The sequence below is a fragment of the Pelobates fuscus genome, chromosome 1, assembly GCF_036172605.1.
Source record: "Pelobates fuscus isolate aPelFus1 chromosome 1, aPelFus1.pri, whole genome shotgun sequence".
NCBI classification, from domain to species: Eukaryota; Metazoa; Chordata; class Amphibia; order Anura; family Pelobatidae; genus Pelobates; species Pelobates fuscus.
This window is the reverse complement of record NC_086317.1, coordinates 455,487,198-455,507,869: the sequence shown is the minus strand read 5'-3', so window position 1 is coordinate 455,507,869 and position 20,672 is coordinate 455,487,198.

The following is a 20,672-nucleotide window of genomic DNA, read 5'->3' as shown; positions in this document are numbered from 1 at the left end:
ATCCTCCATTTCACTGTCCTTTCTCACCCTGTATCTGGGTTAATCAATCCTGATACTACCTGTCACTTATATTTGCATTTATTATTTTCTCACTTGCACTCATTATTCTGCCATGCAATCTGGTGATAAGTTCCCTGGCAAACTTAGCCCACCTATGACCAATACTAACCCTGACCCCCAGGTTGACCCTGGACTGATGGGCTCAGAGGAATTCCAATGCCTTCTGGACACCACCATGTCCAACTCTATCTCTAAGGCCATATCGTCGGCCATGGGCGCGATGTCCTCTACCATATCGGACTCCATTGCACTCGCACTCAAGCAAGTACAGCCTCAAACTACCCCGACCTTGGCCCTGAACCCCCCTGTAGGGACACTACCGGGGCGCAAGTCATTGGGCAAGCGCAAACACTCACAGGACCCCCCCCCCCACGCAGGTTGAACCTGCTCTGATTGACATGCCTCAGGCTGTCCAAGATGGTCTGCAACAACCGCGCAGTAGAGCTTCTGGGAGAGCTACGGCTACCAGAGACTGGAAAAGGGCAAGAGCCCAAGATGTAATGTCTGACTCAGACGAGGAGGGGGATGAGGGGTCTGACGTCCCGTACTCAGATCCGTACGAGGACGAGCTCTCAGAGGGCGAAAGCCTCCAGGGAAAACAATTCCCCTTAGCACCAACACGTGCCTTGGCACAGTCAGGGGCGACCGAGGCAGATACTGAAGGCGACCATAAAGAGGTTCCGCTTTTCGATCCAGACAACCTGAGACACCCACGCTCTGCTGAGTGGGAACCCTCCGAACATATCGCCCGATACCTGGCCCTCAGGGTGCGTAAGTCCCTCTCTCAAGAGGGCCGTAATAAATTGAGAGCAGAACGCCCCCGACCCATAATTCCTGATGCTGTGGCAAAAACCCCAGAAGTGGACCCCCAGATAGCCCAGTTTCTGGCCAAGACAGGCTGGAAACCTAAGAGGGGTCTGGACTATTCCCTCCGTAACTGTCAGGACAAGTTCCTCGACACCCTGGGTCCCGTTACGAAACTTTACGAGATGCTAGAGGCAGCGCAGTCGGGCGAGGCAACATTAGATTTTGAGGTGGCATTTGGCTGGCTCCAACGCCTGGTCTGCATGATCGGCAACGCCAATACTGCCATGTCCACGGAGCGCAGGAAGGCTATCCTGTTAAAAATTGAGCCTAAACTGGCTAGCATGGCCTCCTCTGAACCAGGGGCCGCAGCTAAGGGCCTGTTATTTGGCGACTCCTTCGTCAAAGATCTGGGCTCCTATGTTAAAACATTCACGGCCCTTGACAAAGCCCAAGCATCTATAAAGAGGGTCTTCCACCAAAAGGTTTTCGGTGGGGCCGGGAGAGGTAGGAGCCGTCTACCCGGCCGCAACCCCCGAGGTTTCTCTAGACCGGGCAGAGGCTCCTTCAACACACAGAGGCAAAGCCAGGAACGTTCCTATACACCATTCTTCCCCTCTCGAGGAAGAGCTTGGAATGCCCGCGGCGGCAGAGGAACAACCCCAGGAAAACGCCCTTATGGTGAGTACGATTTTTCCCCATTTTTCCCATATAAATGTGGGGGGCAGATTGGCTTTGTTCTCACAGACTTGGGCCACTATCACATCCGACAGCTGGGTACTACAGACTGTAGAGGGTTACCACCTAGAACTGACAGGTCTTCCCTTTCAGGATTCCCCCCCACGGGTGCCACACATGCCACAGTCGCACCGCGACCTCATCTCCGCAGAGATAGAGGTCCTTCACAACAAAAATGCCATAGAGGAAGTCCCTCTAGAAACCCCAGGTTTTGTAAGCAACCTGTTTTTGGTACCAAAGAAAGGCGGGGGTGTCCGCCCGGTTATCAACCTAAGACCCCTCAATGCCTTTATCCAATACCATCATTTCAAAATGGAGGGCATACACTGCCTCCGAGACCTCCTTCTCCCAGGAGACTGGATGGTGAAACTCGATCTGCAAGATGCATATCTCACAATCCCGATAACCCCAACACACAGGAATCTACTACAATTCCAATGGGGCGCAAGGAAGTGGCGCTTCCGCTGCCTTCCCTTTGGTCTATCCTCCGCCCCCTGGTGCTTTCCGAAAGTATTGAAACCAGTGGTTACATTCCTCAGATTACACGGAATTCGTCTCATTATCTACCTAGACGATATCCTCATACTGTCGGGGACGAGATCCCTTCTACTATCACATCTATCGTGGACTCTGCACCTCCTACAGAATCTAGGCTTCCTAGTGAATTGGGAGAAATCGGTACTACAACCATCTCAACAGATGGAATTCCTGGGATTCCGAGTCGATTCGGTACAACAAATTCTATGTCTCCCTGCGGACAAGATGTCCAGCATCAAGAAGGAGATCAGGAAGATAATGCACCGTCCAAATATCTCCCTGAGACAACTGTCCAGAGTAATCGGATTACTAGCGGCCTCCATACAGGCGATCTTCCCGGGACCACTCCACTATCGGGCGTTACAACGCCTGAAAGCGTCTTGCCTACGGAACGGGCAATCGTACGAGTCCAACATCACTCTAGACGAGGAATCCAAAGAGGAACTAGATTGGTGGTTAACCCACATGGAAGCATGGAACGGACGAGCGATCTTCGGTTCCACTCCGGATATAATAATAGAGTCGGATGCGAGCTTACATGGCTGGGGCGCGCGCTGCGGCTCCATCTCCACAGGAGGCAGATGGTCAGTAAACGAATCGTTCCTCCATATAAACTCACTGGAACTACTGGCGGCCTCATTTGCCATACGCAGCCTCACTCCCAAGGGCGTCTCTTGCTCAATCCTCCTCAAGTTGGACAATATCTCGGCGGTCAGATACATAAACCATTTAGGAGGTACCAAATCACGCATCCTGGCGGTTTTGGCTCGAGACTTCTGGCATTACTGCTTGCAAAACAATGTGTCGGTGACCGCGGAACACATACCAGGTCTAGACAATTACACCGCGGACTGGAACTCCAGATACCTGAGGGATCTGGGAGATTGGAGACTCCATCCAAAGGTCTTTTCCAAGATCGCACGGCTATGGGGTCCACTGAGTGTGGATCTCTTTGCATCCAGACTGAACACACAACTTCCTCAATTTTTCAGCTGGCGACCGGACCCGGAAGCCTTGGCAACAGATGCTTTTCTTTAAGACTGGACAGGGGGACGAGCATACGCCTTTCCCCCGTTCAACCTGATTGCTCGGACTCTGGCGTACATCCGACGGTTCAAAGCAACAGTAGTTCTGATAACACCATGCTGGAGATCTCAACCCTGGTTCCCTCACCTTCTGGAAATGGCAATCGATTTCCCACATCTACTGCCGGATCACACGTCCCTGTTAACCAATCCGGATGGAGAGAACCACGACCTGATAGAACGGGGAATCCTCCGTCTCATGGCATGGCTCCTTTCAGGGGACCCTGGGAAATCACAGAAGTTTCGAGAACAACTACCCAACTCTTGGCAAACGCATGGGCACCAGGAACACGGCGCACATATACGGCGGCATGGAGAGTTTGGTCCGATTGGTGCCTGGAAAAATCAGTGGATCCCATATCAGCTCCTGTGAAGTCGGTACTAGACTTCCTCACTCAATTATTCGAATCAGGCAAGGCGTTCCGTACAGTCAACATCTACAGATCGGCTATCTCGGCAGGTCACGATAATGTAGACGGAAGCCCTCTCGGACAGAACCCCCTGATATGTCGACTACTCAAAGGCACACGTTTCGCACGGCCTCCAAAATCCAGATACGGGTCCTTTTGGGATGTCAACATTGTGTTCAAATTCTTAGAAGAGTGGCCCGACAACTCGGCACTCTCACTTAAACATTTGTCTGCTAAATTGCTCATGATATTATGCTTACTATCCTGTAAACGAGTATCAGATGTACAAGCCTTAGACTGGCAAGCCCGCACATTCACTCCGGAGGGAGTGTCATTTGATATTTCACGAAGAACTAAATCAGCGACTAAGCATGTTTTCTATCCGCGCCTCCCGAACCAACCGAAGCTGTGCCCAGTACTGTGCTTGAAAGAATACGATTCCCGTACTTCTTCCCTCCGATCACCAAACGAAGGCCCATTGTTTATTTCACTAAAGAAACCGCACCTCCCGGTATCTACGCTTGCACGTTGGGCCAAGTGGTTATTAGCTTCAGCCGGGATAGACGTAACAGTTTTCTCGGCCCACTCGGTGAGGGGCGCTATGGCTTCTAAAGCATCGACGATAGGATGTCGATTAGAGGATATCCTGAAGGCCGCAGATTGGTCTACGGAATCCACATTCCGGAATTTCTACTTTAAACCAATCCAACATTTTTCGGAAAGAGTTATTGCTCAGCTTTGAAAGAGCATAATAGGAGCCTCCTTGTCTTTAATAAAATTCCTAGATTTTACTATTAACATGACGTAAAGTCATGATTTTATTAAAGACACGGAGGCGAGTATTATTCCCTTCCCGCCCTCCCTGGGTGGAGGGATTGGATTTAGCACGGATATCGACCACAGAGAGGATGTAACCTTAAGTTCTAACTACCTTTTTGCAGGTTTTTTCATACATCCCTCAGGTAAGTGACTCTACGTGCTACTGTGGACATATTCTGATAGATATCGTAAGTCTGACGACATGACTATTAGGCTGTACACATTAAGTTATAACCTTTGTGGGGATATATGATACAACCAGTCACCAACCGAATATTACAATATTTTCTCCTTTCATTTTAGCCTGAATTATTCTGTCAAGGTGTCGAAGTGCCTATAGAAAGTTCTACAGTCCATCATCAAAGAATGGAGTTTTGACTACCGCCCACTGTTCCTGTTCGGGCCAAGTTTATCGTTCAGTTATGAATCTGGTCTTCGGATCGCAGAAGAAAGAGGAAGAAGCAGGAAGTGCTACACCTTATATACTAAGGGGGTGGATACCCATGATAGCACTGTCAATATGCTAATGTTATTTGTTCTTTTCTTTATCTCTTTTGCATATATCTCTCTTCGCTGCTGAGGGAGAATTAAAGAAAGAGAAGCATAATACTCGCCTCCGTGTCTTTAATAAAATCATGACTTTACGTCATGTTAATAGTAAAATCTAGGAATTTATTTGTATTAAATGTAATCTGCCGCTTGCCTGCCCAGTCCCCCAATTTATCCAAATCGCTCTGTAGAGAAGTTAGATGATGTTCCCACTGCACTATGCCCTGTTTAGGCTGTACTGTACCCTGTGTCCAAAGCCTTATATGTTCTATGAATCATATTATAACACCATCTCCTAGCAACACCTGTTGAAGTTCCAGAGATCCACCATATTTCAGACAGTAAAGATTGTCCTAAGACTCTACCACTGTCTACCTGGAGCCGAAGAAGACCTAGAGATAGAAGATGGCGGCTGCGAGGAACATCGCCAGGTAAGTAAACCTACCTTCAAGGGTGTTTGCAAAATATGCAACCAATGAAATATTAAGCGTATATCTCAGTTTTTTTTTTATATTTACAATATATACCATGTTTTCTTATTCCCTATTTAATATTTAGACTATGACTGCATCAAAATATTCCCTTTCCGTGCTTTATGTGTAATGTTAAAAGCAGTGATTAGCAAGCCACTTTCTAGCAAACAGAATGCGGAACTAAATACCTTTAGAAGAGATACTTTACTGAGAGGGTAGTGGATGCATGGAATAGCCTTCCAGCTGAAGTGGTAGAGGTTAACACAGTAAAGGAGTTTAAGCATGCGTGGGATAGGCATAAGGCTATCCTAACTATAAGATAAGGCCAGGGACTAATGAAAGTATTTAGAAAATTGGGCAGACTAGATGGGCCGAATGGTTCTTATCTGCCGTCACATTCTATGTTTCTATGTTTCTATGTAATGTTCATGATGTGATTTGTAACTTTTTTTTATATATTTAAATTTTTTAAGAAATACTTAAATAACTGTCCAATAAAATGGCTATTTTATCCTTGTGTGCAGGAGAGAACAAATTACCTTTAGGGGAATTAATTGTATATAAACTAAAAGAAACCAATAAGTAAGGTATGCTACGGATTGCCAGAATATTTATATTTGTATCCTTACTCTGCTGTGCTAGAGACTATATATAGACCATGTTTAAACCATAAATATCACATATCTGTGTAGAATCGCAGAGAACACATTTTCCTGGCTGTCTTCTTAGAATGTAGTTCAGTCTAGCATACATAAGTTGTCCAGAGCTACTGTGGGTCTGGAATATCTCCAATGAGGTGCACACCAGGAGGGCCAAAAAGCAAACAACCAATCCTGGCCGTTTCAGGAAGAATAAAAACACGATAAGTGAAAAACAAAAAGGTGCCAAGGTCAGAACCACAGAAAGCAGAATAGTCAAACAAGATGATGATCAGTAATCAATAATCAGAATAAATTATGTTGGGGAATTATGGAGGGATGGGTGGGAACAATGATGGCTAGGATAAAGGGGTTCTGCTTGCCACAAATTAAACCTGCAACATTTACATCTATCCAACCAAAATTAAATATACATGTAGTATATGTATAAATAAACACAAGACTGACTGATCATATCCTCCATAGCCTAATGTTTTAGGAGTCTCTTTCAGTTGTATGAGTGGCTATTGTTCATTATGCCACTTAACTAATAAATCGTAATTTTCATCATTCAGACAGAAAAAAATGTACATGTGTTTCCAGCGGCACGCTGCTTTCCACTTCCTGTTAGTTCTGTCACCACACCTTGATGGAATTTAGTCAAATAGTTGGAGCTATGGCACCATTTTATGTATAACAACTCTGCTTGAAGTATTATGCCCAAACTCTCAAACAAGCAAAAAACTGGATAAATATTCAAAGGGTGAAACGAAGACATGCAATATCCCTGCCAGATGCTGGACTATGTTCTGCCCACGGTGGGCATAGGATGAAGCAGGCTTAGTGTTAGAACATTCTGTGGTTACCTGATACTACTACTAACGTTTGCAGAGGGACCTACCTGTCCTATTGTCTGACTATTTATCTCATTTCATTTTGCTTTATTTTTGTTCTTTTGCCTTGCATACCCCATAACACCTATATCTCATATCTCATTGCCACTATTGGGGCTTCCTATGTGAACTAACTCGACATGCCAATCGTCATTTATGTTGCATTTATTATTAAACAAATTGCGCTATTACTATGCAATGCCATGTTCATGTTTTATGCTGTTATTACTGGGCTTGCTATTGCTAATGTTGTCGTGGCATTGCGAGCATATATGTTACTATTTGCAGAGCAAAAATAAAGAATTGAAAAAATATATATATATATAAATGGTGCACAAATGAGTCTTAAATTTATTTATTTTGGTGCCTGGATATCCCTTTAGAATGTGGACTTTCAAATGATTAAACAATCATTAATAGAACTACCATAGATGCACATCATGGTCTAATTATAATGATGTTGTATACAAAGTATCCAGCCATTGTTAATATAATGGCATCGATGTAACCTGGCAGCCAAGGAGAGTGGACTGAAAGTCGCATGCGTGAACAATTACAACTTCACTGTACTAGACGGTGGGGGGCGCTAGACACCATTGAGTCGACGTGTACTGTGTGGCCATTGCATTCAAAATGACTGAGCAAGTAGAGCAACAAATCTGCATCAAATTTTGCGATAATAATACACTATAGGCACCCAGACCACCTCAGTTTATTGAAATGGCTTGGGTGCAGTTTCTCAGGTCCCTTAAGAAACTGCAATGATTAACTTGGTGGGTTAACTGCACCTCTAGAGGTTGTCTACCAGTGGGACTTCTGAGCCATTAGGCGACTTTTGGTCGCTATGCATGGGGGTATCCAGTGTCACCCAAAACCCCTTAGGAAAGCATTGTATTATGCTTTCCTATGGGAAAATCCTAATGCGAGCATTCACATTAAATCTCCCCTGCCGGCTGATGGTGGTGGCGGAGGAGCAAGGGCAGACCAGAGTCAGCACATAGGGACATCGGCACTGGACTGAGGTAAGAGACAGAAGGGTGGGAGGGGGCAAGGGAGGGGGGAGCTATAGTGCCATGAAAACAACTCGGTTTTCCTGGCACTATAGTTTCCCTTTAAGCTTAGACATTTATCTGCAGAAATATTTTGAATGATTCGGAAGGTTTTCGGGGACAATGCAATGAGTGCAGCGCAAATAAAAGTGTGGCACAAACGCTTTAAAGATGGTTGATAATCTGTTGAAAGATTTGGAGCCCTGACACTCCTTTCTTTTCCCAAAACTAAAATCACAATTAAAAGGGAAGAGATTTCAGACCGTCAATGAGATTCAGGTAAATACAACGAGGCAGCTAATTCCAACAAAGGACTTTGCAGATTGTTTTGAACATGGGAAGAGACACTGGAAGAACCGTGTGAGGTCCCAAGGAGCCTCCTTCGAAGGGGACTGAGGCGTCATTTATGTGTACAATGTCCTGTTTTTTCTTCAATAAATGTCTCTATTTCTCAAATTACATGGCTGTATACTTTCCAGAGGGACCTCAGAAACTAAACATAATGTAAGGGTAATTTGGCATAATCTACATAATTTCACCTCCCTCTAGCTTCCAAGGGGTTAAATAAAATAATATTTACTGGTATAAAGCACAGTGCAGGGCGTGCTGGCACTTCTGAGCTGTTCAATGAGTGTGTTCTGCCTCGCCACAATGTTTATACTGAGAAGGGCTTTCAGCGAGGTATTTGTTCTGAAAAGGATCACTCTTAACACTGTATAAATAGTCTATCAGTTTCCAAACATTTCTTTGTAAAGAGAATGTATGGCTCATTGTATCACAGAGCCATTTCTTGATATAGCCAGCTGCAACTGTCTGCCTTTACACGAAACATGTACCTATAATGTAACTTTATTCAGAGAGGAAAACACAGATAGATTATTTGCTTAAAACTGAGTTGTGGGGCAAGTTAGTTACCCCCCCAGTGATCAGTTACCTGATCTTTTGGGAATTTACATCCATACTGACTGAAACGTGCTTAGTAAGGAACTGCAAAGCAAGTAAGGTTAGGGTTAAGGTCAATTGTAGGGTCAGGGACGCACTCATTTTCCAGGCGTTCTAAATATTGTTGATTTTAAACCTCTCTTCACATTCATCTATTGATTTTCAATGTCAGCACCAAACTGCGTTACAAAGCCATGTACCTGACTGAAGGTGCTGATCAGTAATGGTTTCATAAACTGTGGAGATGTAGGAAAAAGACAGGATCATATTGTCTGCTACCTCCAAGTGTCACTGACAAAAAATTAAAATAAATACATTTATACATAATGCACACAAATCATACATACTCTCACAATCACAATCATAGTGTCAGAATCACATCAATTACAACTTCTATCTGTACATTGTGTTAGGAGGATTGCTATCAAAACGTTTATATTGGAAGAATAACCTATTTAATAAAAGGTCTTTTTCTCTCACCTGTCAATACAGGGAGCTCCGCTACACCAGCCTCGCCACTGGGCATTGGAGAAGACTGATTGCCAGCCTCCTGCCATGTGACTATGGCCCCTGGGATGTATTGCCTGCTGATGATTGCTACCAACTAGGTGGATTTGGCTATGGAACTTGTGTAGTGCCCTCTGTTTTTAGCAACAGTAATATGCACTACCTGAATAGCAAGACTGGTAATTTGCATATTTGCATATCGCTAATTCTGCATGCAGGAGAGACATTTTGTGTTAATTATGGTCTTCCACACCCATTTATAAATATATAATTATGTTATAATAAGTCACTGTATGTTGCCTGCTATGATTTGACTGTTTGTAATTTTATTGAGCTTTCACAGCAATGTTAATGTAATGACCATATGGGCTAGCCTCAAGTTAAATAAAGTTTTAGTTTCACATCATATTCAATTTGGAGTCATGTCTCTTGTTGGGGCAATTTGCTACAAGTTATTGCTATGCTCTGCACATTCCCTTGTTATAATCACTCCCAAGCTCTTTTAAGAGCTTGTTCCTGCTTTACTCTGAAGGAAGAGAGATTTGTCCTGTGGTGGTTGTGGTGTTGGTTAGAGTGCTTGGAAGTCTCAAGAAGTGCTAGGAGCATCCATCAACGGAGGTACCTAGGTGGGATGCCAGGTGATCCGCTACACCCTCTATGTGTCTCATCCCCCCAGCCACTCCATGTTTCTCATTTCCCCCCAGAAAATTCCCATTCCCCAACCCCCAGCCTCTCCATGTGTCTCAAAAGGTTTGCTGTATCTCCCCCTTTTCTCACATAAGCATTGCTGGCAGCACAACAGTCTTAAGAATACTACAAGGCAGCCATTTTCATGTGCTGTCATGCATTGCATATGCCTCTCTGCTGTATTCAATAAGCAGTGTGTTATGGTTATTTTTAAACTGAGGCACTAATATCCAAGTTGGATAATTGTTTATCTCAGCCCTGGCCAATACAAAGGCAAAAGGTGCTGTAACCACTGCAATCAGGTGCAGTGGTTATGGTGATCAATTTTTCTGCAGCATACTCTTGTTTCTTGATTGCATCAGACTATTAGATGGTAAAGTGAGATTCATGCCTCCAGAGAACATGTTTCCAAAGCTGCAGAGTCCAGTGGTGGTGTTCTATATGACCCCAACCGATGCTTGGGGAAGATACAAGCGCACCACATTGATGTGAGGTTTGCGCACAGCTCCTCATCCATGGAAGCCCATGTCATTAAACTCCCACAGTTCTCATGCTTCTCAGATTCATGGCGAGCTTCAACCCCCTGCATCTCTGTGGCATCTTCAAGGCTGTTGCTGACAAGCTGACCTGTGCCTATGGTGGAATGCTATGACAGTGCCACATTTAAAGTCCCTAAGCTCTGGGTAAATCAACATACAAATCCTTCTATTGAGTACCCTGGCGTTATGTAATAAACTGAGAACGGTCCATTTAGGGACCAGGATTAACAGCTGTGGATCTCTAGAGTTGGTTAAGCCCGAAGCACTTTGTCTTTTTTACAGTAATCTCAAAAAAGTTGAATTGTAGCTTTTGTAGAGTTCATATCTCTTCAAGTACTCCGAGGGTTAATACAATTAGAAATGTGGAGTTTGAGCCAAATGGTGGCCTAATTAAACAGATCAATGTATTGGTTCTAATGTCTATAGCATGTCCCTGCAGGCTTTTTAATGTAAGCACTGCCTAGAACATCTCTAGTGGCAGTCATTCTAGAACCTAAATAGTTAGTTTAACTCTATAGTGACAGGAATACCTGTTTGTGTTCCTTTAACTCTCGCGTTTGCTCACAGCATTCTCACAGTCGTACACATGACTCAGCACTGGGCGTCATCGGCAGTTTTTGGCATCTAACGATGCTGGCAGATGTTCAATTTGTACTGAAAAATATTATTTCTGATCCAGCTAAAACAAAGTTTCACTTGTCCCCTTCTAATTAGTTCTCCATGAAAACAGTTCATTGTCTCACTTAAAGTGGCACTCTCACCGTCTGGGGACTTAGCATAATTTGCACAATTTGGCATCACCGATGGTGGTCCATGGCTGGGGGAGGATAAGGTGAGATTTACTTACCTGAACTTGTCTCTCACAGGCATTTTTAATTCAATGTCTTTTCCTCTATTTTTACTACTAACAAATTATGGTGGATTTTTACATTTTAAACTCAGCCCTTCCGCGGGTAAAGTGTTATACTGTCCTAGTTGCCAAGCCTAAATTCAGTTTGATAAAATATGTTGTAAACTAGGAGAGGTTTATTACAAAGAGTATTTTCTGTTCTTAAAGAGACACTATATGCACCCAGAGCATCATTGAAGTGGTCTGGGTGCAGTGTCCCTGTCCCCCTCAGCCCTGCAGACGAAAACATTGCGATTTTAGAGAAACTGCAATGTTTACGTTGCAAGGTTAAGGCTGCCTAATAGGTAGCCACTAGAGGCGCTCATGCCGTTTGGCGGAGTTTAACTTTGTGAAATGATGCTGGACGTCCCTTAGCATCTTGTACAACCCTATAGGAAAGTATGATTCAATGCTTCTCTATGAGAAAGGCCTAATACGAATGCCGCACTCGCTGTGCATTAGGTTCCCCGTCGCTTTGACATCAGCAGAGAAAAAGACTGAGGCAGCGACAGAACTTGCGCTAATTTGGTAAATGTTTAAAGGTTTTTAACCCTTTGATAGCTGGAGGCATGGGGAGGGGGGGGGGGGTGCAGGGGGAAACTATAGTGGTAGTAATACAGCTTTGTATTCCCAACACTATAGTATTCATTTTGTAGCATTTAGTATGAGGATACTGGATATTATGTTCTGAAGGAATTTTTATAAATATAGCTAGGAATCCAAATCAGACGTCCATATTTTGTTGTAACAATTATTACAGGCATACCCACAAACACATACCATTAGTGGGCACAGTCCCTATTGTCGATACAAATCCCTCTGTCCCTCTTTTCTAGGAGCTCCATATTGTTGGCGTTTCTGAGTGTACAACGGAGCTCCCCAGCAATAATACTCCCAGTAATGTGTCTGAGTGTATAACAGAGCTCCACAGCAATAATACTCCCAGTAATGTGTCTGAGTGTAGAACAGAGCTCCACAGCAATAATACTCTCAGTAATGTGTCTGAGTGTATAACAGAGCTCCACAGCAATAATACTCCCAGTAACGTGTCTGAGCATATAACAGAGCTCCACAGCAATAATACTCCCAGTAATGTGTCTGAGCGTATAACAGAGCCCCACAGCAATAATACTCCCAGTAATGTGTCTGAGTGTATAACAGAGCCCCACAGCAATAATACTCCCCGTAATGTGTCTGAGTGTATAACAGAGCCCCACAGCAATAATACTCCCAGTAATGTGTCTGAGCGTATAACAGAGCTCCACAGCAATAATACTCCCAGTAATGTGTCTGAGCGTATAACAGAGCCCCACAGCAATAATACTCCCAGTAATGTGTCTGAGCGTATAACAGAGCCCCACAGCAATAATACTCCCAGTAATGTGTCTGAGTATATAACAGAGCTCCACAGCAATAATACTCCCAGTAATGTGTCTGAGCGTATAACAGAGCTCCACAGCAATAATACTCCCAGTAATGTGTCTGAGCGTATTACAGAGCTCCACAGCAATAATACTCCCAGTAATGTCTGGGTGTATAACAGAGCTCCACAGCAATAATACTCCCAGTAATGTGTCTGAGCATATCACAGAGCTCCACAGCAATAATACTCCCAGTAATGTGTCTGAGCGTATAACAGAGCTCCACAGCAATAATACTCCCAGTAATGTGTCTGAGTATATAACAGAGCTCCACAGCAATAATACTCCCAGTAATGGGTCTGAGTGTATAACAGAGCTCCACAGCAATACTACTCCCAGTAATGTGTCTATTAACTATACTAGTTGGATAAATTGTTGTTTGTATGTCACCTAAAGCAACTCAGCAGTCACGCCCCTGGCCATACCCCCACTCACACCCTAAAATTGAAGTGGCCCTATTTGTTTATTTGAAATATTGGGAGTTATGCAAAGATTCCATAGATTGGTGCAATTTGACTGGAAACACTGTAACACTTGGTTCTTGCTTCATACTTCGATGGGAGATGACTGGAAGACAACCTTGGAAGACATTACCTCCTTAGAGCCCTCTCTCCCTCATACCTGCTGTATGAACACAAATGCCACCAGGGCACAATAATCTGATTAGTGGATGTGGTTTGGTTTGACTGTGACTCATTTGTTCCTTCCAGTGTCTCAACAAGTTTTCTAAATTGGCTGAAAACTTGTTTCAGCTGACCAGTGAGGCCGATATAAATAGTATAATCATGGCTTGGAAGAGTACGCTAGCAGACGTAATGTGAGAAAAATTTTCAGCAGATATTAATATTATTTTGCCCAAAGTTGTTTCATAACAGGTTTAATTGATTTCAAATGCAGCTCTTTGTTATAAGGAACTGGGAGAAAGGTCTAACTGAGGACAAATACGAAGTGATACCGGAGAAACTGACGGAAGCCAAGCACAGAGAGATGGACACAGGTTTCTTCAGGAAGGAAGAGATTCTTTATTGGATCACCGATCGGGACTCAGAGGGACTAGCGTCACCAAAATACAGCAAAGTCTGAGTACTGAATACATAGAGTACATTCCTTATATAGCACTGTAGCTCCTCCCACAATTAACTACACCCACACATACCCTTAACCTATTTAATGAATAGAGTCTAAACTCATCCATCCGGTCTAACCACGTGGCTCATCTGATACAAAGGAGAGGGACGCGTAATTCCAGTTCTTACATTCCTGCACCTGGTCAGTACAGTGATGACAGTATCTTAGCTACGTGTTATTAACTAACTGATACTACAAACACATATACATACATATGCCTTGTGGCAATCTTAGCCTGCTAAACTTGTATTTTACTGGAATTACATCACATTCCCCCCTTTGATGCCTCTGATATTTCACAATTACTTGAGGCATCACTTAACCTTGGTTTGCATATACCTCAGGTTACCATGAACCAGACCAGACTTATCTTATGATGTGAATCTTTTAACACTCATCTTCCTGCATTGGTTCTCCTTGATCTAGAGCCTTATACTTATATATCGCCATTATCTGTGCAGCAGCCTTCCTCTCTGCTATACTTCCTATCAGGCTTTGCACAGACCTAACTACTAAGGGTATAAGACACGGTAGGAGTAGACACAACAGTAAAATCAGTAGGACTCCACCTACCACTGCCTTAAGCCCTCCAAACCACTCATACCAGCTACCAAACCAACTACTTGGATTGTACCCTTTCCATACCTGAGTAGGCACATGCGCTAGTTTAACCATATGGCTAGTAAGCTCAGCTATTGCTTGCCCTTCGTCATCTATTTGAAGACAGCAATTACTTAGGTTAAACTTCCCACATACACCTCCCTCTACTGCCAAAAGGTAATCCAAGGCTAATCTATTTTGGTAGACTGCTGTCCTCATCCTGGTGTTATGCTTCGCTAGAAGATTGAGCGCTTGTGATGTCTCATTTGTGATAATCTCAACCACCGCCTGTAATCTTATAATACGGTTGAGCATATAAATAGGGGTTCTATAACCAAAGGTACCATCCTCAGCCCACGTGGCTGGCCCATAGTAATCTATGATACGCTGGGGAGGCCATTCATTATCTTCCCAGGTGCCTATCTCTAAGGGTCCCCTTTTCTTCCTATGATTCACATCATACACTTTAACACCTAAAGTCTCACCTGTTTCAATCGGTAACAAGAAGAAGGATGGTTTGAGCATACCCAACACACATGCCCCTTCCCAGTCCTGTGGCAACTCCGAATAGGCTTTCTTACCACAGATCCAGTACAAATTTGCTGGGGCTCTCCAGGTAGATGTGATGGATAAATCAAACCACACATCCTTTAAACTGGCATATCTAGCAAACGGGTTAGATGGTTCTGAGACATTTGAAGCCGACCACCAAGTTGTATTTTTAGTATCATCATCATAAGCTTTTTGCCCTAGACAAGTTAATTCTCCTACAGAAGTATTATACATTATTCCTTTCCTTGCTATGCAAACATAACCTATGATGGAGGTCTTTAATCTCCACTCAGATTTACCTCTAACACTCATATGATAATCGGCTTGTGTAGATATTAATTGGTCAACTGCCTCAGAACCGGACATTACCTCCTTTGCTTCCCAAGGCCATTGGTCTCCCATGTTAGTACCTCCACACACATAGCAGTTGGTAACATTAAGACTACCGGCAATACTTTCAGCTAAATCGATGAACAGGTTTTTAGCATTATGGGGGATCTTATTATCTATACTCATCTCTTCGTAAAAGGAATGGTATACTTGATGAGTCTGGGAGGATACCGTATCAGTCTCTATTCCTATAAACAATAATGTCCCAGGATCTAAACCCGTCCCGTATATTTGAAACCCAAATAAATTTCCATACTTATCTAAGAACTTGTCGGGGTTATTAATGAGTATATGGACTGGGTTGCATTCCATAGACTTACAATAAGGGCTAGTCGGCAACTTAGTCACTATCATGTCTTTGTCTACTGTCTGTCCCCAAGTTGCCCACCCCACACAAGACCAATATGGACAAAAGTTATAGTCTTTATTTGGGCATCTAGGACTCACATATTTATTTTTACTACTGGGACAAATATATTTATCATTAGACCCATACGTCCTCTCCCATCTAAGATCCCCACATACATTCCACGGTTTTCTACCACTTGATATCGCCTTACATGCATCAAATAGCAGAACACCCGAAGAATGTACGGATTCTAACACCGTCTTATTAATTAGGGTCCCCTGAGGATCTCCATTCCTGAGAGTCAACCAAATTGTACGAGGTTGATACTCTGGACTGAAGCACTTAGGTTCTCCTACTCCTAAATGGCACACACTATAGTCTATATTTAGGTATCTACATCTTGATACCTCTCCTTTACATTCGTATTGTGAATGCCAAATTAGGGTTTGGGAAATATGGTTACCTGTTCTCGTAGTCTTAATGCATACCTCACAGCTAGGAGTGTCGGTACCTCTACCTTCCTGAATATAAAAACACATATAAATAAACACAATCAAAAGCACATCTTTCGCCGTCATCCTCAGTCTTCGTCCGTGCGATGGCGCCTCAGCTTCCAGGATGTGAGGGGCTGCAGGGAATGGAGTTCTGCTCATCTTCACAGGTGTCCCTTCGAGACTTTCCTGGCTTATACACTATGTGATGGTAAGCGGACAGGCTTTATTATGGCCTTCTCACTCACACCTGTAACAATAAAATTTGTAATCCACAATAATTCCTCGTTACTCCGACTGAGTAGTGCGTTTCAACCGGATCTTGCAGGGATTCTCTGGATCTGCTGTAATTTGCCAAGAATCGACTGCTGCTGGTTTAACCCTGGAGTGATGTATCCACGGAGTTACTTCGGCTACTTTTATCGCTGTAGGGGTAGACAAAAGAACAACATAAGGACCTCTCCACTTGGGCCCTAACGGTACATTATTCCACTCTTTAATCCACACTTGGTCTCCTGGATGATAACTATGAACAGGGGGATAAATATTCACAGGTAATCTATCTTGTACCCATTTCTGTACCTCCTCCATAGTCTTACCCAACTCTACAACCTGCTGCCGAGCAATTCCTTCTCCCAACTGACTCAAGTCCCCCCTTAAGTTACCAAGTACGGGAGGTGGTCGCCCATACATGATTTCAAAAGGAGAGAGGCCCATCCTTCTGGTAGGGGTACTGCGGATTCGCAATAAAGCTATGGGTAAGAGAACGTTCCACTTAAGTTGGGTTTCCTGACACATTTTAGCCAACTGGTTCTTTATAGTTCTATTCATTCTCTCTACCTTACCAGAACTCTGGGGTCTATATGCAGTATGAAGCCTCCACTTTATACCAAGCATATGAGTCAGTTGTTGTAGGCACTGATGAACAAAAGCTGGACCATTGTCCGATCCTATAGAACAGGGTAGTCCATATCGGGGTATTATTTCTCGTAGCAGGAATCTCACAACTTCTCCTGCTTTCTCTGTACGAGTAGGACATGCTTCTACCCAGCCTGAATAGGTGCACACAATTACCAGCAGGTAACGATGTCCACCCGACTTAGGCATCACTGTAAAGTCTATTTGTAGATCGGACATGGGGAGTCCCCCCATAAACTGAACTCCTGGTGGCTTTACTGGTCCTTGTCTTGCATTATTCTTAGCACACGTTACACATCTGCGTACAATGGCCTGAGTCAAGTTGGACAATCTTGGTATGTAGAAATGTTTTCTAAGAGATTCTTCAGTACTGTCTCTCCCAGAATGTGTCCCGTTGTGATAATTTTGGACAATTTCTACCGCTAGCGATGCTGGTATAACTATTCTTCCATCTTCTAGCTGATACCACTTGTTCTCCAGATACTTTCCCGGTTCAGTCTTTAACCACTCCTCTTCTTGAGCTGTATAAACTGGAGTCCATTGGGACAGTGGAGTTGGTATAAGAGCAGCTATATGCCCTACATACTCCTGTCTTCCTGATTCAGCAGCACGCTTAGCTGCACTATCTGCCATCCGATTTCCTTTGGTTACATCACCATCTCCTCTCAGATGCGCTCGACAATGTATGATACCGACTTCTTTCGGCTCCCACACTGCTTCCAATAGTTGTAGGATTTCGGCTGCGTACTTGATTTCTTTGCCTTCTGAATTCAGTAGTCCTCTTTCTTTATACAAAGCTCCGTGGGCATGAGTGGTTAAAAACGCATACTTAGAGTCCGTATAGATATTTACTCTTAAACCTTCAGCCAATTGTAACGCTCGTGTTAGTGCTATTAATTCTGCCTTTTGTGCTGATGTTCCTTTCGCCAGTGGCCGAGCTTCTATCACCTTGTCTATTGTTGTCACTGCATATCCTGCATAGCGGATCCCTTCTTTCACATAACTACTGCCGTCGGTGTAATATTGAACATCGGGGTTCTGGATGGGAAAATCACGAAGATCTGGTCTACTTGAAAATACTTCATCCATTACTTCCAAACAATCATGTTGACTTTCAGTAGGTTGCGGCAAAAGGGTAGCTGGATTTAAGGTGTTTACAGTCTCTAAATGCACTCTTGGGTTTTCACACAACATTGCTTGATACTTGGTCATACGGCTGTTACTAAACCAATGATTTCCTTTGTAATCCAACAACGTCTGTACTGCATGTGGGACTCGTACATAAAGTTCTTGACCCAGAGTGAGTTTATCGGCTTCAGCTACTAGCAGGGCGGCTGCAGCTACGGCTCTTAGACAAGGTGGAAGTCCGCTGGCCACTGCATCCAGTTGCTTAGACATGTAGGCAACAGGTCTTTGCCATGATCCCAAGTACTGTGTCAATACTCCCACAGCCATTCTTCTTTGCTCGTGTACATATAAGTAGAATGGTCGTGTGTGATCAGGTAGACCTAATGCTGGGGCACTCATCAAAGCCTTCTTCACATCTTCAAATGCCGTTTGCTGTTCTTGGGTCCATAAGAAGGGGTCGTGCTCTGTACCTTTGATAGCTGCGTACAGAGGTTTTGCTAGTATCGCATAGCTGGGAATCCATATCCTACAGAAGCCTGCTGCCCCCAAGAATTCTCGCACTTGTCTTCTATTCTTGGGTATTGGTATTTGGCAGACAGCTTCTTTTCTCTCTGGCCCCATAATTCTTTGACCTTCAGAGATATGGAATCCTAGATACTTGACAGTTGGCAAACACAACTGAGCCTTCTTTCTAGACACCTTGTATCCTGCCTTCCAGAGAATATGTAGTAGATCGTGCGTTGCTTGCTGACATTTTTCTTTTGTAACTGCTGCTATCAACAAGTCATCTACATATTGTAACAATACACATTCTCCTGGGATAGACTCGAAATCCAGTAGATCTTGACTTAGAGCTGAACCAAATAGGGTAGGTGAATTTTTAAACCCTTGGGGCAGTCTTGTCCAAGTCATTTGGCGTTTTGAGCCCGTTACAGCGTTCTCCCACTGGAAAGCGAAAATACATTGACTTTCTGCGGCAATTCGGAGGCAAAAGAAGGCATCTTTGAGATCTAAGACTGTGAAGTAAGTAGCCCCGCCCGGAATTAAAGCAAGCAGGTTATATGGATTGGGTACAACTGGATGTATGCTAACAACCGCATCATTGACTGCTCTTAAGTCCTGTACAGGTCGATACTCATCTGTACCGGGCTTTTGAACAGGCAGCAATGGGGTGTTCCAGGGGGAAGTACAGAATTTTAGGATACCATACCGTATGAACTTATCCAGATAGGATTGGATGTTCTTCTTAGCCTTCTGCGGAATGTGATATTGTCTTAGGCTCACTGGATAAACCCCATGTTTCAGTTCAATTTTTATTGGTGGAATATTGCGGGCCAGTCCTGGTGGGTTGTTCTCTGCCCAAACTCCTGGTATGTTAAACAATGTCTCATCACTCCTAGGGTTTTGGCTAGTCAACACTGTATAAAGTCGCCACTCTTCTTCCTTTGGTACGGATAAAGTCATAATACCTGAAGGTCCATTAAACTTTAAAGATGTTGTTCCATCTGGTAGGAACGTAATCTGCGCTTGTAATTTGGATAGCATATCACGTCCCAGCAATTGGACTGGACATTCAGGCATATAAAGGAATTGGTGTTTTACTACGTGGCCTCCCAATGTACAGAGTCGACTTTTAAGAACCGGTCTTTCAGCACTTCTTCCAGTTGCTCCTATCACAGTAATAGTCCTTCCAGATGGAGGAGCAACTAGATTAGTCACCACTGAATGTTCAGCACCAGTGTCGATCATGAACGCACTCCTCTTTCCCCCTATTGATACATCGACCATAGGCTCCGCTCGACCAAGGGGGATGGAGCCCGGTCGGTATCAATAGTCCTCCATGACAGTGTCAGCCAATCCTACAAAGTCCCTACCTTCTCTATCGCGGGACCTTTGCGCTGCTGGAATATACCTGTCTTCCCTAACACTTCCTCTGTTCCCATTACTCCCTCTATAACCATTACTCCCTCCGGGGCCTCCTCTACCTCTCGCTCTACCTCTAAAGTTTCCGTAGCCTGCCCTGGGTTGGTCTCTCTCGTACTGCTCTCTTTGCGGACATTCGTTCCTCCAATGCCC